Below are 26,044 nucleotides of genomic sequence, written 5' to 3'. Positions count from 1 at the left end.
TCCACTTCATCCCACGGCCTCCCTAGGGCCCTGGATGTGCAAAATGCGAGGGTGTGAAGGATGCTTCTCTTGGCTCCACTTTTTTCACTTCTTGTTTTGAGTTTTGAGGTTTTGCCTGCACACAAGTCAGAACGGGGCTGTCATAACCCAGGGGGTGGAGGAGCTTCAGCCTAGACAGTGAGCTGCTGTTCGCCTCGGAGGCTGCTAGTGGGAATAGGTCCAGAAATGATTATGCAGGCTGGAAATATGCCTCTCTCTCTTTTTTTCCCCTTTTTTGGCTGAACACCTTGGCTGTTCGGTTTGTGTGTTAAGTTCTTAAAGGGGCACCCACATGCTGCTCAAATGTCATACTGAAGGTGTTCACCATTTCTGCTGCATTTTTTCTTTGCCTTTGCCTTGGGGGCAGTCTGCTCTGGGGCAGATATCAAGATGAGAGGATCACTGTGTGAGTACACGGGTTCTGGAGTCGGATCGACCAGAGGTTGAGTTTGTGCTTTGCAACTGATGACTGCTGATGGACAAATTGCCACTCTGAACTATAGTTTTCTCTTCTGTCATATGGGGTAATAGTGGCCTTTTCCCTCTCTGTTACAGGGCTTGTGAGACTTGGATGAGATAATGGGAATGAAGAGTACTTAGAAAATTTTAAAGCACCTTTCATGACTTAGTTACGGTCTCATGCTGTTTACTCAGTTTTTTTTTTAATTTACTGATTCTTTTAATTATAGCAAGACACCTAAGTCTTCTCCCTCTACTCATCCCTCACCAAGAGGTTTGGTTTCTCAGGTCTTTGGAAGTAGCTGTTTATCTTTTTCCTCTTCTCTCAAATCTGTTCTATCTTTACATTCAAACTCCCCTTTATTGAGCTTTATCCCTTTTCAGTAGTTAAAGATAATTAATTTCCCACCAAGAGGGCCCACAAGCAACTCTCGCCCCCTACACACATATACATGTCATAGAAGGGTTAGGGGTCCAGTCATCATGTTTATCTCAGGGAGGTGGTGTGGTGCAGATTAGAAGACCACCAGGGTTGCCTTATCAAGGTTCAGAGTCTTGAGCCCCAGAATTGACATGTGAGCAAGGCCACATGCTTCATAGCCAAGGTTGACAAAGCAATCAGCAGACCCTGGGCTGGATCTTGACTTGGCCTCCAATGGTGACTTTGAACTATGGACTCAACTCCTAGTTCATTGAAATCAGCCTGTGAGACTGAGAGCCGATGCAGGAACTGGTGAGATTGTCTCTCAGTCTGGTCTTAAGGATTGAATCAGGCTCCTTCCTCAGCCATCCCAGGTGCTCCATCTTCCTAATCCTAGGGCAGTGGTCCTCAAACAAGAGCATGCCTCAGAATCGCCAGGGGGCTTGTGAAGCCACAGATCGATGGGCTGCATCACTGACCTTGGGCTCTATAGGTCTAGAGTGGGGTCCAAGAATTTGCCTTTCTATCTGGTTCTCAGGTGATCCTGATAGTGCTGGTCCAGGAACCAAACCGTTAGAATCATTGATTTTAGAGGGTAATAGGGAGTAAGAAAGGTGAGATTTGTTCTGAAATGCCATGATTTTAGTACCTCACCTACAGGGGCAGGGTTTCTAGGGGGCATATTTTAGGAACTTGCGTAAATCATTTGATATTCCAATGCCTATGCCATTGTGTAGTTTTAATAATTGTGGCTACTTTTCAAATGAATGAATTCTGCACGAAAATATAAGATTTGCTCTTCTCTTTAATGTGGTAAAATACTCAGCCTCTGGTTTCTAGGCTTCCTGGATGGTGCAAATGGTTGAGTGCTTGACAGCTACTAGCCAAAATGTTAGCAGTCCGAACCCACCCAGAGGCATCTCAGAAGACAGGCCTGACAATCTGTTTCTGAAAGACCACAGCCTTGAAAACTCTGTGAAGCAGTTCTATTCTTTACACATGGGTTACCATGAGTTCAAATCCACTCCATGGCAAATAACAATAATAGCAACAACAAGAATAGACTGAGATAGGTGACTCCTTTTATTGATAAATCCACCAGTTACCTTGTTTCATTTCTTTGGGGCTCTCCAACATGTGTGGAGAGGAGGTTGGATAAAGTTTTGGCAGCCTGACCTTTAAGCACCTTTATGAACAAGTTTAAAAAGTAATTGCAGTGATGTCATCTTTAAATGGACAGCTTACCCAGGCCTTGGGCGAGAGTGTGGAGTAGACCCTGTGACAGATCCGTGGTGGTCACACTAGGACAAGGTCGTGCATTCTTTCTGAAAGATGGAAGCAGTGTTTGAGAACCTCTCTTACCTCTCCCAGAGGGAAGAAGGATGACTTTCAGGAACAGCTGTGTGGTATCAGCCTGCTACCCTGTGCAGTTTAGCTTATAGTCAAGAACTACTAAAGTTCAACCCAATCTCGTCTTCCTCTTGCACCCCAAGTTGTGGTCTTACGCTGAGAACTCTCCGTGACTTACTATGGCCTGGTCTGCGGCCTTGAATTTTAACCGCTGTGTGTTAAAGAGGCTTCGGGAACCTGTTCGAGCCAGAAAGGTTCCTGAGATAACATCCTAAGGAAAAAATAAAAGCTTATGTTGCACCCAAATGGACTAGGTATAAGAAATTGTCAGTCAGCACTTTAACTAGTTCTTGTGTTGCTGTGCCAAGTGGAGTCCCAGTGGACCATAATGTTTTATCTCACCTTTCCATTTGTGCTTTGTTTTAGTTTTAAAATGATTAGCAGTAGAGAAACCTATCAGTAAATCAGAAACCTATTCAAAAACTCAAGTGTACCACTTAGTGTTTCAGTAGATAAAACTGCAAGGCTCATGCCTGTTTTCCTGACCATAAACAGCTGTTGGCCAAGGAACAGCATTCAGGTTGTAATTCTTAAGATTTACTAGCTAATTTAAATGGTTTCTTCCACTTAACATAAGTGGGAAACGTTTCCATTTTAAAACTCTTTCCCATAACTCGATGTTTATGTTTTGGGTGTTACCCCTACTTTTCGATGATGCTAAGGTTTTTTCCAGTGTGAGGAAAGCCTCTTATCACTGTGGTTGACTTTTGTCAACACACGGCCACTTGATATTTTTGCTCTCATGAATAAACCTGTTGTGAGACCCTTACTGTGATACTTTATTTCATTTTGGTCATCAGGTGGTTATTACTGGGTCACAGAGGGTCAAGGCCCATTCCTGGAACACTATTCTCCCCAACCTTCCTAGAGGGTGCTTTTAAACTAAAATCCTGGTTACAGTGCACTAGCTCAGTTCTAAGATACAATTTTTAACATTTCAGCATTTTCCAATTTCAGAAATCCAGATGGGTCTTAAAAATTATGTGCACATTTAATGTACGGCTTCTTTTTTCATTTTCTGTATAGTTGGCATGTTAATAGAGTGTCTTCCAATTGATGATATCCTAAAAGAAAGCAAACGTGGTTCCATACTCCAGTAGGAAATATGGGTTCTACTCAGTGTTGTCCAGCTGATAGGATTGAGCAGCAATTGAATTAGCTCAGCATTTCCCAGAGTATGTCTAAGGAATGCAGTTGGGGTGGCTGTTAATGGGTGTGCTCTTACAAAGAGCAAATCATTTTGGGAAGCATTGAGGTTAGAGATTTTCAACATATGCATCATCATAGCAGAGACTCCGAGAAGAAGTACAATTAACAACATCAACAGCAAAAAACCTTAATTCAGTGTTTCCCAGAACACAGAATATTTTTATTTATTTTATTGAACTTTAGATGAAGGTTTTCAGAACTAGGTTCTCATTAAACAGTATACATATTGTTTTATGACATTGGTTAACAACCCCAAAACATGTCAACACTCTCCCTTCTCAAACTTAGGTTCCCTATTACCAGTTTTCCTGTCCCCTCCTGCCTTCTAGTCCCTGCCCCAGGGCTGGTATGCCTCTTTAGTCTCATTTTGTTTTATTGGCCTGTCTGATCTTTGGCTGAAGGGTGAACCTCAGGAGTGACTTCCTTACTAAGCTGATAGGGTGTCTGGGGGCCATTCTCTCTGGGTTTCTCCAGTCTCTGTCAGGCCAGCAAGTCTGATCTTTCTTTCTTTTTTTTTTTTTTTTATTAACTTTTATTGAGCTTCAAGTGAACGTTTACAAATCAAGTCAGACTGTCACGTATAAGTTTATATACATCTTACTCCGTACACCCACTTGCTCTCCCCCTAATGAGTCAGCCCTTCCAGTCTCTCCTTTCGTGACATTTTTGCCAGCTTTCAACTCTCTCTATCCTCCCATCCCCCCTCCAGACAGGAGATGCCAACACAGTCTCAAGTGTCCGCCGGATATAATTAGCTCGCTCTTCATCAGCATCTCTCTCCTACCCAATGTCCAGTCCCTTTCATGTCTGATGAGTTGTCTTCGGGGATGGTTCCTGTCCTATGCCAACAGAAGGTTTGGGGACCATGACCGCCGGGATTCCTCTAGTCTCAGTCAGACCATTAAGTATGGTCTTTTTATGAGAATTTGGGGTCTGCATCCCACTGATCTCCTGCTCCCTCAGGGGTTCTCTGTTGTGCTCCCTGTCAGGGCAGTCATCGATTGTGGCCGGGCACCAACTAGTTCTTCTTGTCTCGGGATGATGTAGGTCTCTGGTTCATGCGGCCCTTTCTGTCTCTTGGGCTCTTAGTTGTCGTGTGACCTTGGTGTTCTTCATTCTCCTTTGATCCAGGTGGGTTGAGACCAATTGATGCATCTTAGATGGCCGCTTGTTAGCATTTAAGACCCCAGATGCAACATTTCAAAGTGGGATGCAGAATGTTTTCATAATAGAATTATTTTGCCAATTGACTTAGAAGTCCCCTTAAACCATGGTCCCCAAACCCCCGCCCTTGCTCCGCTGACCTTTGAAGCATTCATTTTATCCCGGAAACTTCTTTGCTTTTGGTCCAGTCCAATTGAGCTGACCTTCCTTGTATTGAGTGTTGTCCTTCCCTTCACCTAAAGCAGTTCTTATCTACTAATTCATCAGTAAAAAACCCTCTCCCTCCCTCCCTCCCTCCCTCCCCCCCTCGTAACCATGATCTTTTTTTTTTGAGTTACAATTTTGTTCTATATTTTTCTCTAGCTCTGTCCAGGACCACCTATTGTGATCCCCATCAGAGCAGTCAGTGGTGGTAGCTGGGCACCATCTAGTTTTACTAGACTTAGTTTGGTGGAGGCTGTGGTAGATATAGTCCATTAGGCCTTTGGACTAATCTTTCCCTTGTATCTTTAGTTTTCTTCATTCATTCTTGCTCCCGAAGGGGTGAGACCAGTGGAGTATCCTAGATGGCCACTCACAGGCTTTTAAGACCCCAGATGCTATTCACCACAGTAGAATGTAGAACGTTTTCTTTATATACTGTTATGCCAGTTGAGCTAGATGTTCCTTAATACTATGGTTCCCACAGCCCACAGCCCAGCAGTTTGGTCCCTCAGGGAGTTTGGATGTGTCTGTGGAGCTTCCATGACCTTGGCTTGTACAAGTTGTGCTGGCTTCCCCAGGATTATGGGGAACACCAAAGTTACCACTTATCTACTGTCTATTAAGTGTTTTTCCATCCCCACCCCTCCCCTCCCTCATAACCATCAAAGATTGTTTCTTTTTGTGTGTAAACCTTTTCATGAGTTTTGACAGTAGTGGTCTCATACAATATTTGTCCTTTTGTGATTGACTTATTTTACTCAATATAATGCCCTTCAGATTCATCCATGTTATGAGATGCTTCACAGATTCATGGTGGTTCTTTATCGTTGTGTAATACTCCATTGTGTGTATGTACCACGGTTTGTCTATCCATTCATCTGTTGATGGGCATCTGGGTTGTTTCCATCTAGAGTTGGAACCAGTACCAGTACCAGTACCAGTACCAGGCTGTTTTGGCTACTGTAGCTGTATAGTAGGTTCTGAGGTCAGGTAGTGTGAGTCCTCCTACTTTATTCCTCTTCAGTAGTGCTTTACTTATCCGGCGCTTCTTCCCTTTCCATGTAAAAGTAATATAATTTCTTCTATCTCTTTAAAGAATGTAGAACACAGAATATTTTTGAGGTTATATGTTGGTGTGTATCTTTTAGCACATTCTAACAAATCCAATATATTAACATCATCTGTGGATAGGGTGGTTTCACCTAGTATACTCCTAGAATATAGAAGTTATTCATTAAATACAAATATTAATTGGTTAATGAACTCTATATGTGATTGCTGTTTTTATTTCAGAGTAGAGAAAAACAATTTTAAGCTGTTGTGGCTAAGAAAGTCTCCATGGAGGGGCTGGACTCTGGTGATGTTGTAAATGATAGTAAGACCTTTCTAGAGAGAAGAAGGGGTGTTTTAGGTTGGTGGTATAATGGATCCACAATCAATGCCCATGAAAGCAGCAGTCAAGAAATCAAACAACACACTGCATTGGGCAAATATGCTGCGAAAGACCTCATTAAAGTAGTGAAAAACAAACATGTCACTTTGAGGACTAAGGTGCACCTGACCAAGCCATGGTATTTTCAGTTGTCTCATACACATGTGAGAGCTGGACAATGAATAAGGAAGACTGAAGAAGAACTGATGCCTTTGAATTATGGTGTTGATGAAGCATATGGAATATAGTATCGACTGCCAGAAGAACGAACAAATCTGTCTTGGAAGAAATACAGCCAGAATGCTCCTTGGAAACGAGGATGGCAGGACTTTGTCTCCCGTGCTTTGGGCATGTTATCAGGAGGGACCAAGCCCCTTGAAAAGGACATCATGCTTGTTAAGGTAGAGGGTCAGTGAAAAAGAAGAAGACCCTCAATTTGATAGATTGACACAGTAGCTGCAACCATGGACTCAAACATAGTAGCAATTGTGAGGATGACTTAGAACCTGGCAGTGTTTTGTTCTGTTGTATATAGGGCCTCTCTGAGTCAAAACTGACTTGTCAGAACCTAACAACAACAACATAATTGAGCAGCACTGTGAAGACTTGTATGTGTGCCCGATATAAATAAGTTTTAGAGCACACAGGAAAAGAAATTTGCCTAGCATAATGTGGGACTGAGTGAATCTGTGGTGGTGGTCCAAGAACCGTATCCTAAGTTCTTTCTTGATTCTGCAAGTTCACTGAAGTAGCAGATGCGTTCAGATGACTGCAGCAGAAGAGCTCGTTGTGGATAAACGGTAGTGGGGGCACAACACTAGGGATGAAAGCAAGGGGGGGGATATGTGGAACAGAAAAGGAGAATGAAAGTGCTCCTCGGCCTTTTGAGGATAGTGGTTCCAAGTACAGAAGCATTAATTAAAATGTAGATCCAGTTGAAGAATACTGGGTATTTGGGGAAAGAACTTTCCAGGAAGAGGGAACAGCAAGTACAAAGGTTCTGAGGTAGGGTCTTGGGTGGAGATTCAAAAAATACCAAGAGGAAAGAACTCTTAGAACTCAACAATAAAAAGACGACCCAATAAACTATAGACAAAGGATTTTAGTAGACACTCTCCAGTGGAGATATACAAATGGCCAATAAACACCTGAAAAGATGCCCAAATCATTAGTCATTAGGAAATGTACATCAGAACCAGGATGAGTTAACCATTTCACACTCACCAGAATGGCTATGATCACAAAGACAGACAAAAACAAGTGTTGGTGAGGAAGTGGAGATGTCAGAACATTCATACATTGCTGGTGAAAATGTCAAATGGTGCAGTCACTTGGAAAATAGGCAGTTCCTCAAACGTTAAGCAAAACTAGCTTATGACCGATTCCACTCCTAGGTATATACTCAAGAGAATTGAAATTTATGCCTACACAAAAAATTTTACACATGTGTTCATAGCAGCATTATTCATAGTAGCCAAAAAGTGAAAACAGCCCAAATCCATATAGACAGAAAGTAGGTTACTGTTCGCCAGGGACTGGGGAGGCAGGGAAATGGGGAGTAATTGTATGGGTTTCTTTTGGGGTGTTGAAAGTGTTGTAGAATTATAGAGTGGTGGAGTGGTTGCGCAACTTTGTGAATATACTAAAAACTACTGAATTGTGTACCATAAAAGGATGAATTTTATGTTATAAAAATCATAACTCAATTAAAAAAAAATAACCAGAAAGCCACTGTGGCCAGGATGGAAAGAAAGTTATAAAAAAGAGGGTAAGAGAGGTCCATATCAATTTTAGATCACATTTTCTGCTCTTGGAGGGAAATATCTGGATTTTTTCTTGTATGTCTTTGGGCCTTCTAGGATTTTCTATTTCCCTTTCATCCAAGGGCCGTTTCTCTGAATTAAAGGAATTTTGGTCCACATTGCTCCTGAGTTAGTGGGACAGTTTTCAGAGCAAATTTCTTGTGATTTTCAAATTCAGTGTGTTTCTGAACTTCCCTTTTACAGAGTGGTCCCATATTTAGGCTTCCTTGTTGTGATCGACCAGAGGACAATAAGTAGTGCTGACTGGGCAGCTTATGTTTTAATTTTTCCTCGAAGATTTGACTGTGGTAGACGTTTTAGTGTCTGCTAATTTGTTTGTGGAACTCTGTCAAGACTGCCCCTCCCCTACTTTAATATCTACTACTGTGTTCAAACAGGATTCACGTGGTACTTGGTTTACATGAGCATAAACATATTTGGGTCCAAGAGTCATGATACTAAATGAGGTTGAATACCTCTGGAGCCGAGGCATTTATCATCTGAGGAGAGATTGTTTCTTCTGTTGTTAGTGGTGTGGTGTGCAGGGCTTCTCAAACTCAGTGCTCAGGAAGCACCTGGGGATCTTGTTAATGCCCATTTTGATGCAGAAGGCCTGGGGTGGGGCCTGAGAAGTCTATTTCTAGCAGGGTCTCACTGACACTGATGCTGCCATGGGCCCGTAGATCCCACTTGGAGAAGAAGCCGATGCAGTGTAGAGAAGCTGGGCTTTGGAATGGGACAGGGCTGAGTGTGAATCACAGCTCTACCATTAATTTGCTGGGGGACTTTGGGCAAGTTAATCAATATCTGAGCCACAGTTTTCTTACCTGTAAAATCAGCATAAGCTCATAGAAAAGTGCCTGGCATGATGTGCCTGTGGTAGTGAAAGTTATTTGCCTTTTCCTTCCCACCAGAGTCAAGATTTTCATGGTTAGGATTAAAGAAAAAAATACATCAAGGAAGTCCCAATGTAAAGGTTTTTTATTTACAAGGTAACAGAAATTGAAGACGGGTAATAGAAGAAGAGCATGTGAATCCTAGTCCTAGGGCAAACTTAATGGGCTTGATGTTTTTCAGATTACCATGTTGCTAAGTTGTTGTTAATGGCCATGGAGTAGGCCTCCAACTCATGGTGACCAGATGCTGTTATGATCCACAGGGTTTTCACAGGCTGGGCCTTTCTTCCTAGTCTGTCTTAGTCTGGAAGTTCTGCTGAAACCTGTTCAGAATCATAGCTTTTGGTAAAGTTACTATGCTAGCCTCAGCTGAGTTTGGCTAGTTTTTAGTCAGAGGTGCTGATTTTTGACTAAAAGGTCATGCCCGAGCTTTTCAGTTGGTGCTACAGTTTCTTAGTGTGGTGCTGTCTACCCATCCTTGCCTAGTCTCTGTCCTTGGTTACTGAAGTTTATCTTTTCTGGAGAGGAGAAGAAATACAGGGAGCTAAAATGCAAACCACTGAGCTTTGTTAACAGCATGAGAAAGGTTCTGAAAATGAGGTTGAAAATATTAGCTTCATTGTTAACTTTGAAATTCTGGGCATTTCGTTAGTTTACCTTTTATGAGTCTCTTAATTTTGGGAAGGTTAAATTGAATTAGGTTAGTGGGGAGCAGTGGAAGAGCTAGAATTGGGAACTAAAATCTGGCACTGACTGTGATTTCTCTACTCTGAGCCCTTGTCACTTGTCCTCACCAAGCCTCAGCTTCCTCTCTTGCTGTCTGGGACTAATAATGATCCCTGCCTGTCTATGTCATGGGGTTGGCATGAGATTTAAGTGACTAGTGTATGTGAGGGCACTTTGAAGATATAAGATGATGTACCTATATGAAGTTTGCACCATTGCTGTGCAACGCTGGCTTAGGTGATTATGTCCTTGTGGGATTACACAAGGTGAGTTGGTAGTTTGCTAACCTTTGTTCTGTTTCCATCTCCTTTGCCATCATTTGAAGTGGGAGGAAATAAGATATTGTGTTTATATTTCAATTAAGTTAGAATCCTTTTCACTTTCTCCTGGGAACATACAAAATAGTTTTAAGAGTTAAACTAACAATGCCACAAGTCCAGTAAATCAAACTAGTTTCTAGCCTTTGTAGCCTGAAATTCATTTCTTCCTGAAGGATGGTAATTCTTCCCCGTGAAACTCTTGTTCTGCTGTCTTGTTTGACTCTTTTATGGACTGGCGGATTTGGGTCTTTAATGCCTGGTAACTTTGAGGAAAAAAGATTGTTTACTTAATTATAATGCCAGGCGAGCATTTAAACTGTTGTTGGATCAACACTTAATGCTGGAAGATAAGATATTCAGGTTGAAAGCTAATACGCTAACACTCACTGGGACTTACTGTCCTTCCAGTAGGTGGAAGTGCTGGTATCATTTGGAAATGAGAATTATCTGATTTCTGAGGTGGGTGGGTATGTGTGCCACAATCTAGTCACCTTTCATAACCACTGTCTGGTAAGTAAGCTCGGTTGGGTAGGTTATAAATCGATGAGTTTTTCTTTGTTTTTGGACTGCCTAGGAATACGTCACCTCACACAGCCTGAGGTAAAAACCAGGAGCATCTAGGGGTTGAGAAGTTAATATTATTCTTGAAGAATTTAATCTACCGGGTATTATTAAATGACAATAAGGAAGCTGTCCTGCTGCTGAGAAAGAACCAGGTATATAAAGCTGGGTGTTCTGAAGAAAGTCCTTTGAAAATTAAAATCCTTATGCAACTGTAGCAATAATTAAAGAAAAAAATACCTTGAAGGTAGAAAGTTGGTACTTATTATATAAGGAGCTCAAAGCTAATAAAATAGACATTACTCCGAATCTCATCCGTTAGAAAGATGGGAAATGAGACTTTTCTTTTTAATCAGATCCTCTTCTGGCATTGCCAAGAGGTCGTTATAGTAGTTGATTTTTAAAAATGGAACAGGGAATCCTGAACTCAGATACCTTGTTTGTGATCAACGGGGACTCTTAAACCCAACTAGAGTGTGAACTCTTTCAAAGGCAGTGATCTTTATTTTTATGTCTCTGAGGCCCATGTGTCTGGCATTTAGTTGAGAAGCAATAAAAATAAGTTGAGCTGGACACTCTGCATCGTCTAGTCTACTAATTCTTCTGTCAATATATTATTTTTATTATTTATTCAACAAATATTAACCTAGAGATTATTACAAGCTAACACAGTACATGGTTTTATAAACATTGATTCCTTTGATCCGCACAACTGTCAGAGGTAGGTATTTTTACTAATTCCCATTTTATAGTTGGAAAAAAACTGAGGCAGAGGAAGAAATGTTTGGCAACTTGTCTAAGGTCCTGCAGCTATTTACTGTGTAGCAGAGCTGGGATACGAACCTGGGTGCTCAGGTTTCAGAGTCCAGGCTCTCAGCTAGTAAGCAAGGCTTAACCTCAGTTGACTTCCCTTTCCTTATTGCCTCTCTCAAATGTTACCCTTTTTTCCCTCCCCTTGGCTTTCCTGAGAGTCACAGAGAAGATGTCAGACATGCCTTTCCATCTTCCACTTCCTTTTCCTACTATCCCCTTCCCTCTCACCCTCAAGTTTCAGAAAGATGTGACTTTGAGTTTAGGAAATAAGATACAGGGCCATGGCTCATTCATGTGGACTCAGGCTTGGAGTGAGGTGAGTCACACAGGGGCTGTTTAGGATGAATTCCGTTTTCTAGGCAAAGCTGGACCTCTAGCTCTAGACCTCTGAGTTTGTCAGGCAACAGACTATATGACCTCAGTCAGTGCCTCTCAGACCTTAGTGGACATGTGAACAACCTGGGCATCTTGTTGAAGTGCAAATTCTGATTCATGGGTTTTGGAGTGGGACCTGGGATTCTTGTGTTTCAAACAAGCTTTCAGGGAATGCCAAGGCTGCTGGTTCTTGAGGCCAAGCCTTGTCATCCAAGCACTTGCCTGAATAACCCAGAGAGAAGCTTAAAACAGAATGAAAGAGAAACTAAAGAACATTTGAGACCTTCAAAATAACGTGCATGCTTCATTTCTACATGTAAGCGAAAGAACTCTCCAATCATGATGGAAAAACTTCTTGCAGAGTGAAAATCTAGTGATAAAACAAGAAGCCCTGGTGGTGCAATGGTTAAGCACTCAGATGCTAACCAAAAGATTGGCGGTTCAAACCCAAGCAGCTGCTCTGTGGGAAAAAGATCTGGTGATCTGCTTCTGTAAAGATTACAGCCTAGAATACCCTAGAGGGCAGTTCTACCTTGTCACATGGAGTCACTGTGGGTTAAAAAGCAACTCCAAGGCACCTAGTAACAATAATTAGTGATAAAACTGTAAAATGGAAAAGTATACTAAATTCTTGTTTGAATTGAAACAGACTATGCTACTGGCCCCTAAAACTCTTGACAGTAACCCCAAAGTTCCTCAGGATCCCCCTTTAGCCTCCTCAAGTTCTCCTTGCCCTTCGATTTCATTAGTCAGGGTATGTGATGACATAAAATGAATGTTGGAATACTAATTCATGGTTTACAAAGTGCTCTTGTAGCATCTCATTTGACTGTCATAATTACCCAGGTATTTTTTAGAGAGTAGCGAAGCATAGAGAGACTCCCTCAGAATCGCAAGCTCGTGAGTGACAGACTTGGGAGCAGGCTTGAGTGACAGAGCATGGCTTAGTGTCCCTCACTGTTTATACTGGGCCTGGCTGCTTTAGTAAATTTATGCCAATAGACAGTTAAATTGGCTTTCCCTGTTTGGCCTTGCAGAAGAAGAGACACCTAGACGGGTTTACTTTTTAGAGAAAATAAATTTATTGAAAAATAACATGCATACAGAAACAGGCACAAATTATACGAGAACAGTTCAGTAATTTTCATTCCGTGAACAAGCTCGTTTAATCTTAACATAGATCAAGAAAGATAGCACCACCAGCCTGCCAGGATCTGTCCTGTGCCTCCTCTGGTCCCTTCCTCTCCATGGTAGCCACTGTCCTGACTTCTAACGTTATAGATCTCTTTTGCCTAGTTTTAAGATTTATACAAATGCACTCATACTTTTGTATTCTTTTCTGACTCCTTTCCCTCGGCCATTTTTTTGTTCTGAAATTCATCAATTTCATGCATGCAGCAGTTGTTTGCTCGTTCTCAGTGTTGAATAGTATTCCTTCGTATGAGTGTGCAACCATTACTAAGGATGGGCGTTTGAATTGTTTCCAGTTTTTGGCCATTATGAATAACGCTATAAACATTCATGTGTATGTCTTTTGGTGAACATAAGTATGCGTTTCTGATGAATGTGTGTGTGTGTAATTGCTGAGTACTAGGATGTGAATATGTTTAGCTTTAGTAGACAGAGCCAAACAGTTTGCCAGCACGGCCATTCCAATTTATAGTCTCATCAAGTGTGTTCCATTGCTCCACATTCTCACCAACACTTAGTTTGATAAGTCATTTTAATTTGAGCCATGCTGGTGTTTTTATTTTAAAAAAAACCCCGTTGCCATCGAGTTGATTCCAACTCATGGCAACCCCAAGTGTTACAGAGTAGAACTGCTCCAGAGGCCTTGCATGGCTGTAGTTTTTACAGAGGCAAATCACCAGGCCTTTTTTCCATGGCATCACTGGGTGGGTTCAAACTGCCAACCTTTAGGTTAGTAGTCAAGTGCAAGCTGTTTGCACCCCCCAGTGACCTGGTTTTATAGGGGTCTCTTATTGTGGTTTTAATTTGCATTCCTCTTATTACCATTGGAAACCTCTTTGCAAGTGTGTATTTGCAATTTTGCAGCTGAACAGCCTCGTCTGTGAAGTGCTTGTTCATGTTGCTTGCCTATTTTTCAGTTGTGTGATCTGGTTGCTGCTGTTATTTAATTCATTTCTTTATTCTGTATTACTTTTTAAAACAAAGAGTTTCATGGAGACATCTGTGAAAAATTCTTGAAGTCTCTAGTCATGGAGTCATCGTCAGTGATACCCGATCATACCCTCCAAGGTTTCTGGAGTCCCTTTTGTGCACGAGGCACAGTGCTGCACCAGGGGTATAAAAAAAATACACAGATCTAAAACCCTTAACAAGAGAAACTTGTTGAAGAGTTGGGGAGCCAGGGTATGTGACCCAGAGCATCAGAAAGTCATGAGACCATTTGAAAGCTTAACAGCACTTAACTTACAAATGAGTTTCCCTTTTATGGAAGTCACTGCAAGACTGTAAACCAGCTCCAAAAGTATTGCTGAAAACATTTTTGGAATTGCTTTGAGTATACTCTTTTGAATATTTTTAGTTGGTATCAGAATGCCCTTTGAGAGGGTGTTTAGTTTTGGAAAATAGCCAACAACCTTTCAGAACCCAGCCTGGTGATAAAGGAGGAGTCTTTCCAGGGTGGATTAGACAAAAACAAAACAGACATTTTTTTAAAGGCTTACCTATCAAGGGATGGAACTTCTTTTCTTGGGCGAAGACTGGAGACCTTAGCAGGGGGAGAGAACACTGCACTGCAAATATCTTACTTCACGATCTTTTAATCCGCACAACAACCTGTGCCGTACTTTGTATTGTGAGTGTTTACATTTTATAGATGAGAAGCCGGAGTTTTAGAGAAAGCATGATTTAGGAGTCAAACCTAGCGGTTTCTTCCTCGATAGATACCAGTATCCTTTTTTTCTTTTTCCCTTGCGCTGCCCCTCCTCTGACAGTGTTAAAGGAATTACAAAACTCTGCTGCAGCCAGAAAAGCATGTGTTGATCGTGAAGGTCTGCTTTTCACTCTCACCCGTTACAGAACCCCCAGGGACTCGCCCCACGCTCTGCACAATGGGGCTCTGTGGGGAGAGGAGTCCTCAGTGGCCTGTGGTGGGCTTTAACGCACTCTCACTCTTTCCTAGACTCAGTTCCTGGGGTCTTCCTGTCTGTGGAACTCTCCGGGGCTTGTTGGTGTCCTGCCTCAGCCCTGCCAGGCACAGTCAGATCTGTGGACCTAGCTATATCTGCATCTTCTCCCTCCTGACTCAAACCAAACCAAACTCAGTGCCATTGAGTCGATTCCGACTCACAGTGACCCTATAGGACAGAGTAGAACTGCCCCATAGAGTTTCCAAAGAGTGCCTGGCAGATTTGAACTGCCGACCCTTTGGTTAGCAGCCGTAGCACTTAACCACTAGGCCACTAGGGTTTCCGCCTCCTGACCAGCAAGACAAAAACAGTTACTGGCAAATCACCTCCAACTCGTGGCTACCCCACGTGTGTCAGAGTACAGCCGTACTCCATAGGGCTTTTAATGGCTGATTTGCTGAAGTGGATTGTTAGGCCTTTCTTCCAAGGCACTTCAGGGTAGGTTCCAACCGCTGCTAACCTTTTGGTTAGCAGCCGAGCGCATCAAACCTCCAGGAAATACTTTAAGACATCTTGATGAATATTGTGCCTTTTGGAAACTGTATGCTATGCTGAACATAGCCTTTCTCTAGATGGATTCTTACATAAAACCTGACCAGTAGAGGCAGAGGCCTTTAATGTCCATTCATTCCTGATTGTAAAAGAGAATTCACTCATATGTGTTCTCTGAGACAGAATGGGTTACTGTCTCTGGTATGCAGTGAAGACCTTCGTAAATTATTCTGGAAAACAGTGTCATGGTCAGATTGCTTTCAGATAAACCCTGGGCCATTCAGCTGCCCCCACGATGTGATGTGCCCCAAGAGAGACCTGAAAATACACTTGACCATCCCAGAGGCCTGCTTTTACCCTTCCTGGCTCATAGACCCCAGCAAGCTGGCCTTTTCTTCCTCTGGAATTGGGAGTGTTGTCTAAAAAATGAATCCATAGAAAGCAAAAGCTACAGCCAGTTTTTCTGCCTTACAGCGGTAGCACAAAAACACCTGGACCCCTCCTGAGACTACACAGACACCATTCATTTGGTGGTGTCTTTATTTTTAGCACCTGCACTCCTGTGTCAGCTTGGTTTTCAGGGTGGAGCCCTGGGATGCAGGTGACCAGAAAGCCAAATGATTTCCTATACAGATTAGAATTAAATTTCATTTATTTTCACACATTTTTCAATCGATGAGATGAGGTATCTGAGGAAGAAAAACATAGAGGGCATTTTTATGAAAATCTCTGTTGGTAAGATTTATAGTCTACCACACTTAACTCTTGTGGAGGATTCTACAACAGGTACAAAGAGCTGGTTGTCCCCCTGTGGCTGTGAGTTCTTGATCCTACAATAGATCAGCACAGTAGAGGAGAAACACCGCAAACTCATCCTCTGATGCTAAGACAGTGGCTACGAAATGTACTGCTTCCAAATGAGGGATGGAATAGATAACGGTATCACTGAATTCAAGAGGGTAGAAACGACAGGAAGAATATACTGGTAAAGACAGAAAAGCAAACAAACAAGCAAACAAAAAACCCAGCATCCTAGAATGTTAAAAATGGTCAAAGAAGGCCACCAGGTATAATGTATTATCCTGTACACAGGTGTACTTTGTATACATCAGGTTCGGACTTGGCTGGTGGAAGTCAAATTGAATGTTCACCTCCTGCCAAAAGAAAGAAACTTATAAATAGTGCTTTGTATTTTGAATTTTACGGTACACTGAGTAAACACAATATATACATTTTGATAGGGGGAGTAAAGAGCTGCCCACATCCTTATTTTTTGAGTGAGTGTAACTCATGACTAGTTCCTGGATGTGTTACTAAGATATAGGTCATGGTCCCCTGTACGTCTCCGGTAGAACTGCCATAAATCTGTCTCCCTATAGACCTGCCATGTTTTATAAGGTACAGGTGTCTAATGTTCTTTTTTTCTGAGAAGTATGTGAAGAAGTTCTTTATAAGCCTCTGGTTGGGAAACAAGGAGCCCACATCAGGGAATACTGGAGACTTCCTCATTATGATAGAAATTATAATAGCTGATAGTTGCACACATGTGATATGCCAGGTACTGTGCTAACATTTTGTGGACTCTGTAACTCTGTGAGTTAGGTGCTATTATTAGCCCCGTTTTACAGAGTCAGAAATCAAGGCTCAGAGGAGTTGTTCCCTGGTCCCAGGGCCACACAGCCCATCAGTGGAACTCCAGGGTTTGGAGTCTGGACCGCTGGACGGCGCTGCACTGAGGCTATGAGCAACCAGAGAGTGTGGTCAGGACCTGAGGCTATTCCTGAGAACTGGATATAGAAAGAGGGATGATCAGAGGAGGTAAATCAGTGTGGGGAGCTCCTGCATTTTAAATATGCTCAGTTTAGGTGAGGGGTGGGGGAATGAATTGTAGATTTTGAATAGAAATCAGTTTTTGAAGAAGGGGAGAGACTTCCAGTGACATTCAAAGGAGAGGGAAAGGTATTCAGCTTTTTTTCTATAAGGGTATTGACCAGCATCCTGGTGAGGCTTGATGACACGGTTCTGGTCAGTGAGTTCTAAGAAGCAGTTTTACCTGGAACAACTGTTTAAGTAGATTTGCAGGGGTTAGCAGTACTTCCTTCTCCGAAAAGCAAACACATACAGGGCCAAACTCCTTCTCTGCAGAGCACCACGTCCTTCCTGCCTATTTTGTCTCCTGGTTTGGGAGAGAAGAAAGGGCAGAGAAACATACTATGATTTCCTTCTTTTTCACGTGGGCACCTGTCACAGTGCTATGTTGGGGTGAAGAGACTCCCAAGAAATTCCCAGGAAACATCCGTAGTAAAGGGGAGAGATGTAGTTTAGAATCCTTCAGGGGCTGGCTATATGCACCTTTCTCAGGGGCACCTTTCTCATTTTGCTTTGTATTGAACTAATCTCATTCACTCAGCAAAAGTGCCTACTATGTGCATTGGATTACCATGGTGAACAAAGCCAAGCATGGTTTCTGCTTTTATAGAATTTTTAAAAAGGAGTTGTGTGCAAAAACCAATGCATAAAATAACTGTGTTCCTCCCCACCACTAGTGGGTGCTGTTGCTAAGAGGGCAGAGTCCATATGGACTCTCTTGCATGGCTGCTCATAGATAGGTAAATACCCAAGTTTCTTTTTCCACCCAACCTTTCTGCAAAATAAAGAGTCAGTAGGTTAAATTTTGGTTGATGTGACTCTGTGAACTGGTTCAAAAAATGAGGGAGAGGATTTAGTTTCTTTTTTTAGTTGAGATTGTCTTAAATTTTAGATCATGGATGTTCAAGGCAAGTCACACCCCCAGGGTTAAGAGTGTGCTGAGGACAAATTATTTGTTAATCCTGAACCCCAGTATAACAAAAAACTCGTTGCCATCGAGCCAATTGCGACTCGTAGTGACTGAATAGGACAGACTAGAAGTGCCCCATAGTTTCCAAGGAGCAGCTGGTGAATTTGAACTGCCAACCTTTTGGTAGTAGCCAAAACTCACTGTAGCTCTTAACCACTGTGCGACCAGGGCCCCAACCCCAGTACACCCGTTGCCATCGAGTCGATTCCGACTCATAGCGACCTTGTAGGCATATGTACAATGATGGTGCTCAACAGCTACCTTCTTGCACACTGGCAAGAAGATCGTTCTAAAGTGTGGTGGTCATCATGTCAGCAACATTCCCATAGTGCTGTAACCCAGAAGGAATGCTTCACTTAGACATTGGTAACCTTGTTCACAATGATTTGCCTATAGTTAGTCGTTTTTGCTCTTATGTGCCTCTTTTGTCTTACGAAAACAAAACAAAACAAAGCAGTTGCCAAGTTGATTCTGACTTATTCGGACTCCATGAACTGTACTCCATAGGGTTTTAAAGGCTGCAGAAACAAATCACCAGGCCTTTTTTTCACAGTGTCTCTGGGTGAGTTTGAACTGGCAATGTTTGGGTTAGTAGGCGAGCGCTTAACCATTTACACCTTCCAGGACTTAATAGAATTTACATTTCAGGCCTCTTTATTTTTCCCATCTCTGTCTTTCTTTGATACTGGTTTTTTTTTTTTTCTTCCCTGTCTTTGCCACTATATTCCCCCTGTCTTTTCTACCCTCTTGAGCTCAGTGATACCATTGTGCATTCCATCCCTCATTTGGAAGGAGAGCATTTCTAAGCCTCTGTCTTAGCATCAGAGGATGAGTTTGTGGTGTTTCTGCTCTACTGTGCTGATCTGTTTTCCTAACCATGCTATTAATAAATGTACTGCTCCCTTGAAATAGGTGGAGAAGATGGGAAATAATAGCAGATAACAAATTATTATTGTTCTTTCTGTACATTAGGGCGTACAAAACTGGGCAAAAAAAGAAAATTTGCTTGGGAGACTCATACAGGCATCCTTTAAAAATACTGTGTATCACTCAGTCATTGACGTTTGCATAAAAATGGAATTTTACTGTTGTGTTAAGATGACTGAAACAGTTTTATTGTCTTTCATCTTTATTTTCTTTGATTTTTCTAAGCTTTTATCTTATAATTGAAACAGAAAATTCTTCTTTTTCTAGAGTCTATTCTGTGTTTGTCACCAAATCCATTGTACTTTTGAGAAGGAAAAGGCCTTATGTAACTTGTTAACCATTTCTCCTTCCCTTGTTCCCATACTCCCCCTTTCTATGTACCTCTGCTTTATAGATGAGAAAACTAAGGCTGTATCGTTCTACCATGAATCAGTGATAAACCTGGGGCTCTTCATTCCTATCTCCTGATTCCCCAGCTCTTTGTGATTTTTCTACAATTTTAAAATATTTCTAAGACTCTTCATTTTGAAATCTAACCTTCAGCTTATGATCATTCTCTTAGAGGTTTCTGTGCTTTATGGTAACTCAAGCTTTAATTGGTTCAGTAGAAGGGAAGAAGCGACTGACGGTTATGTCTTGTTCTGAAATTAATGTAAAGATTTATAGCTTTATAAATAATATTTACTGACTTTGACAATATTATTTGTATGTATTAATAAATAATTTTGAGGTATACCAATATTTTCTGTCTAGTCTGGCCAAATTTCAACTTGGAGGAGATTGCATTTATGTTTAAATATACTCTCCTTTTTCCATCATCTTAGTCTTTACGAGGGGTATTATGAATTGAATTGTGCCCCCCCAAAATATGTGTTGTAAATCCTAACCTCTATGCCTGGGGTTATAATCCCATTTGGGAATGGGTCGCCTTTGTTATGTTAATAAGACAGGATTAGGGCCTTAAACTAGTCTCTTTTGAGATATGAAAAGAGATTAAACAAGCAAGGGAGAGAAGTAGAGATGGGGGAGGATAGTTGCCAAACCACATTGAGATCTCCAAGGAACTAGAGACAAAGATCTTCCTCTAGAGCCTAGAGAGAAAACCTTCCCCTAGAGCTGGCACTCTGAATTTGGACTTCTAGCCTCCTAAACTGTGAGAAAATAAATTTCTGTTTGTTAAAGACATCCACTTGGATATGTCTCTTGTAGCAGCTCTAGATAACTAAGACAGAATTTGGTACCGAAAAGTGGGAGTACTGCTCTAACAAATACCTATGATGTGGAAGTGTTTTTGGAATTGAGTAATGAGTGGAGGCTGAAAGAGTTTTAATTTTTTAATATGAAATCCTAGATTGTGTTGAAGAGATAGTAGATTTATGGACATCAAAGGCAATTCTGGTGAAGGCTCAGAAGGAAGTGAGGAGAGTTAAGGAGAAAGTCTCTATCGTCTTAGAGAGTACATATGGTGCCATCAACAGAATGCTGCCAGAAATGCAGACATTAAATGGGCTTCTGGTGACTCGAAATGAAGAGTCTTAGAAATATTTTAAAATTGTAGAAAAATCACAAAGAGCTGGGGAATCAGGAGATAGGAATGATGAACACGTGATTAGACAATGAAAGAAGGGCAATACTTTTTATGCAGTGGCAAAGAACTTGTCTAAATTATGTTCAAATATTTAGTGGAAGATAGAACTTGTAAGTGATGAACTTGGATATCGGGCTGATGAGATTTCTAAGCAAGATCTTAAAGGGGCCATGTGGTTTCTCCTTGCCACTTGTAGTAAAATGTGAGAGGAAAGAGATGGACTTAAAAGTGGAATGTGCAAAATGAAAATAGAACTTAAAGATTTGGAAAATTTTGTTGTACAAACTAAGGACACGTGTCCTAGAAAGCTCACCAAGGACAGACATGGCTACGCAAATTTTGTTAAGGAGATTAAGCCTGTAACTGATAAATCTAAACAACTACCACAGCAGAGGAAACCCTGGTGGTGTAGTGGTTGAGTGCTATGGCTGTTAACCAAAGGGTCAGCTGCTAATCAAAGGGTCGGCAATTCTGAGACAGATAGGGTTAACTGTGCTAGTGGAACAAAAGAGCTGTTAAAAGATTACCATCTAGAAGTCGGGTAAACAAGAACCACACCCTGTCAACATGAGATAAGGCTGAGGCAACCAGTGAATTACTATCTCCTTCTTAGTGTTTTTCTAGTCCCTTGCCCCTTTACAGGCTCTTGCATGTGCAGAAGAGCAAAGCGTGACCACTGTTTGACCTTCCTTAGCTCTCTGAAATGGTGATATAGTGCCAGACATCAGTGCGCTTGCACTATATCCCATAATAAGTGATGCCGAGGGCTGCCAGAGAGTACTCCATCTTGAATATCAGTGGATTCCATCTTGGATTCTAGATGCCTGCACAACCTAGTTAACATGCACTAACATTCTGAGAAGTATCTGCCTCTTGAAATAAGCCCACTAAATATTCATTACTCTGTTGTCTCCACCAAACCCATATGAGCCCTAGCCTTGCTTCCCATTTCAAGTCAGTGTTTTGGAGAGACTTAGATCCCCACTGACTCCTTTTGCTTGACTCAAGCAAAATAAAGCTTGCTGAAGATAAAGTTTGTCTTTCGTGTGTATTCTTACTCAGGAAAAGACAAGGACCCTTTGTGTCAGATTGGCAGTTGGTAACAGTTTGAATCTGCCAGGTGCTCCTTGGAAACTCTGTGGGGCAGTTCTGCTCAGTCCTATAGGGTCGTTATGAGTCAAAATCAACTCGACAGCAGTGGGTTTGATTTTTGGTTGGTTTATCACAGCAGAAAACCCATCAGCTTAGGCTGAAGGGAACAGAGTAAGAATGAAAGAATGCTGTCTGTCTCTTGGAATTCTACAGGCAGGAAACAGGCCAAAGCAGCTACATCTGTTGTCCTCCAAGAAAAGAAAAAGACCATCCCTGGAGCAGCTTGGAGATTAGCAGAACTGCTGGAAGGAACATTGGAAGCAGAGCCTTCTTGGTTTTGAAGGGTGGATCTCAAAGGATGGGGCCACAGCCTCCTACATTTAAAAGAGTCAGATCTTTACCAACTGGATTCTGGAATGTGGGGCTGCCCTTAAGATGTGCAAGGGGGATGGGGCCTCTGCCCAGAGCTGAGGGGGTGGTGCTGCCTAGCCCAGGGGGCAGAAGAATGGGCACCTGCCAGGGTGGGATCACCACTCAGATGGTCTAGGAGAATGAGGCCACCTAAAGCCAAGGGAGCTGAGTTGCCATCCCAGAGGGCCTGGAAGGTGGAGCTGAAGCCCAGGGCCAAGGGGCCTCCACCCAAACTCTGGAGGGCAGGGCCGTTGCCCAGATGGTGTTAGAGAACAGGATTATTTTCAAGTTTTGAGAGCTAATTTAATTTGTTCTGCTGGGTTTCGGACTTACTTGCTGCCTGTTATCCCTTCTTCCCCTTCAATTTCTCCCATTTGTAATAGAAATGCCTACCTTGTGCTGGTTCTACCGTTGTACTTTGGAAGCAGATAGCTTGTATTCTAGATTCCACGGGTTCACAGATGAAAAGGAGTTTTGCCCTAGGATGAAATACTCCTAAAGTCTCACCCATATTTGATTTAGATGCTTCAGAAGATAAGATTTTAAACTTGGAGCTGATTTAAGACTTTTGTGATGTGATGGAGTGAAAGTGTTTTTCATGTGACAAGAACATGAATTTTGGGGGGCCAAAGGGTAGAATGTTATGAATTGAATTGTGTCCCCTAAAAATATGTGTTGTAAATCCTAGCCTCTGTGCCTGTGGTTATAATCTCATTTGGGAATAGGTTGTCTTTGTTATGTTAATCAGAAGGATTAGTGTAGGGTGTGTCTTAAATCAGTCTCTTTTGAGATATGAAAAGAGATTAAACAAGCAAGAGAGAAACAGAGATGGGCAATGATTGATGCCACCCCATGTGGAGATCTCTGAGGAACTAGGAAAAAGAGGCTGAAGAGACAAGGACCTTCCCCTAGAGCTGACAGAGAAAGCCTTCCTGTAGAGCCTGTGCTCTCAAACCAAACTTCTAGCCTCCTAAATGGTGAGAAAATAAGTTCCTGTTTGTTAAAGCCATCCGCTTGTGGTATTCCTGTTATTGCAGCACCAAATAACTAAGACAAAGGGTGAGCCTTTGGACCAATGATTTTTCACCCTGAGTTTGTGTAAGAGATCAGTATGTGTTTAATTAATTATCCAGGGTGTCAGGAAATTCTCATAACAGTTAATTTAAATCCACTTTAATTAAAAATAAAGAACATATTATGTAGCAAAAGAATTTTGTTCTTTCTTTTAAAGAGAAGGTGGGAGTCCGTGAATCAGTCGGAAAGAGGCCACAGCAATTTCAGAAAGCGTGAAGATCGCTGCTTTAAAGGACCAGGAGGAGCGAATAATAATTGAACTTGCATGTAACTGATGATACATATGGTCTAGGTATTTCGCTTTAAAAGCTGTCTATTTAAAATGAGTTCTCCTGTTTCCTCAGTGAACATTTTGTTTTCCGTGCTTCCCTCGGAGCTGCCCCTCAGGATACCAAAAACAAAAAACCCAGTGCCGTAGAGTCAATTCTGACTCATAGAAACCCTATAGGACAGAGTAGAACTGCCCCATAGAGTTTCCAAGGAGCACCTGGCGGATTTGAACTGCCGACCCTTTGGTTAGCAGCCGTAGAACTTAACCACTACGCCACCAGGGTTTCCCCCCTCAGGATGAAGATCCCTTAATGGAACAGCATCTTGTGCTCAATTTAAGGTCTTAGAGTCATGATTAATTGGCAGATATTACCTCAAAAAAGGGCAAGAGACTAGTTCTTAGTCATAAGTCACCAGGCTTATGGTAAGAATACAGATGCAGACAGGAGAGTTGGGAAAGAGGTGGCCAGGTCCTCCTGCTGAGTTGATGACCACCTTGGCTTCCTTTGCCAATTTAGCTGCCCCAGGCTTTTTCTTTCCCCCTCTTGTAGGGCAGGGTGCTGCTGTCAGTGCTGTGTGAGACAGATGTGGGGGACTGGACTTTGGAGACTGAGATTTGTTCATCTTTACCTCTCTAGCGTCTGTCCCTCTTTCTCAGCTTCATCTCCACATTGTCATTGATGCTATTCTGAAAGGCTTGACATAGTTTGGTAGCGTCATGCTTTTTCATTTTTTGTCCTTAAAATGCTCTTCTGTTCTCTGTCAATCTTGTATTTTGTAATTTTTCTTCAGATCCAGTCAAGGATTATCACCCTGGGAGGCCTTTTGTGACCACCGGACTCCTCTCCTGAGGAGTTGATCTGTGCTACTCCTTTGCCATATGTAACGTAATCATGCTCAAGTATGTCTGTACTGAAAATTTGAGATGGGACTGTGCTTTGTACATGTATCCTCAGCATGGTTCCTGTTACACCATTTGTTGTTGTTATTTGCCATTGAGTTGATGCCAACTCATGGAAACCTTATGTATAACAGAACAAGATGTTGCCCAATTCTGTGCTATCTTCATTATCTTTGATATGTTTGAGACTGTTGTGGCTAGTGTCAGTTCATCTCATTGAGGGTTTCCCTTGTTTTCGCTGACTCTCTTCTTTACCATACAGGATGGCCTTTTCTAAAGATTGGTCTTTTCTGATGATTTGTCCAAAGTAAGCAAGATCGATTTTTCCCATCCTAACTTCCACAGTATACCGTAGGTGCCCCAAAAGGGATGGATGGATGGAGCACGCTCAAGGTGAACTTCTGAGAGGAAGGGAGAGAGAGAGAGAACATATTTTCCTGGATAGCTGGAAAGGTTGTGGGTATGGAGTGGAGAGTTATTTCTGTCCCATGCTTATTGAAAAAGATGTATGTATATTAGAAGTGCGTACAGTTGAAATGAGCTTTTTTTTAAAATCGGAATAGAAACCAAGCGACTGGCAAGAGAGAACATCACAGTCATTTGTCTTTCCGTCTTAAAAGCTCTAGAATTTTTATTGAAAGATCCCATTTCTTATATATAGAATTGAATGATAACACAATAAGGTATGTTCTATTTAATGTGAGGATTAATTGAGACTTTAAGCGCTTAGCATCCTGCTTGGATTTAGTGAGGGCTCAGTAGTGTAAATGGTAGCTATTACATTATGACTGAGCCCTGGTGTTTGATAGAGTCAAGTGGTACCTGTTACAAATGTTCTCTAGCTCCTTGATGTAAGAACTTTTAGATTCATAGATAACCACAAAATGGATGTCCAGGTGTTAGTATTTCATTGCAAATTGGATTATGCATTCTCCTTCCCCCTCCTAGTTATGTTATATTTCTTTTCCAAAGGGGAAACATCCGCTGGCTCTTCGGGAAAAGGTTTCCTCTTCCTCGGTTCTAAAATAAATTTTTCACAGGGAGGTATCATGTAAGAGTCTTTCTGGCTGTTTAAAAGAATTTGCGTGTATACCTATATCTATATTTACGTATCTATATGTGTATACTTATTTGCACAATGTGTTATTCTGTTTCTGCCTGCAGTCCTGGAGAGCAAGGTTGCATGCATTGCTGTTTCTGTTTTGATGTGAAAACAAGTTGGTTTGTCTGAGACAGCTTGGTTTTTGGCTTGTGAACACCATTGTTTGTAAGGGCATTTCTGTCCACACAACTGAAGAGCCATTTAAAGATCAGTGATATAGGAGTTAGTTCCTAACAGCTATTTATTTATCATTCATTCACTTCTTCCCTGCTCTGTGTATTACTGCTTTTCACAGCTGGTCCTTCAGTGCTGGATCCAGTGATTTTTTTTTTTCCCCTATGCTAGTGACGACGATCATTTGT

General features: G+C 41.8%; 1 protein-coding gene across 1 annotated transcript in view; it reads left to right on the top strand.

The window, feature by feature from the left end:
- STXBP6 (syntaxin binding protein 6) overlaps nucleotides 1-26,044 on the top strand; it is a 305,332-nt gene that overhangs the window by 1,083 nt on the left and 278,205 nt on the right. The gene's annotated exons all lie outside the window — the stretch shown is intronic.

Source organism: Loxodonta africana, chromosome 10, assembly GCF_030014295.1.
Source record: "Loxodonta africana isolate mLoxAfr1 chromosome 10, mLoxAfr1.hap2, whole genome shotgun sequence".
Taxonomy (NCBI): domain Eukaryota; kingdom Metazoa; phylum Chordata; class Mammalia; order Proboscidea; family Elephantidae; genus Loxodonta; species Loxodonta africana.
The sequence above is the reverse complement of the archived record's forward strand: the minus strand, read 5'-3'. Positions and strand labels throughout refer to the sequence as shown.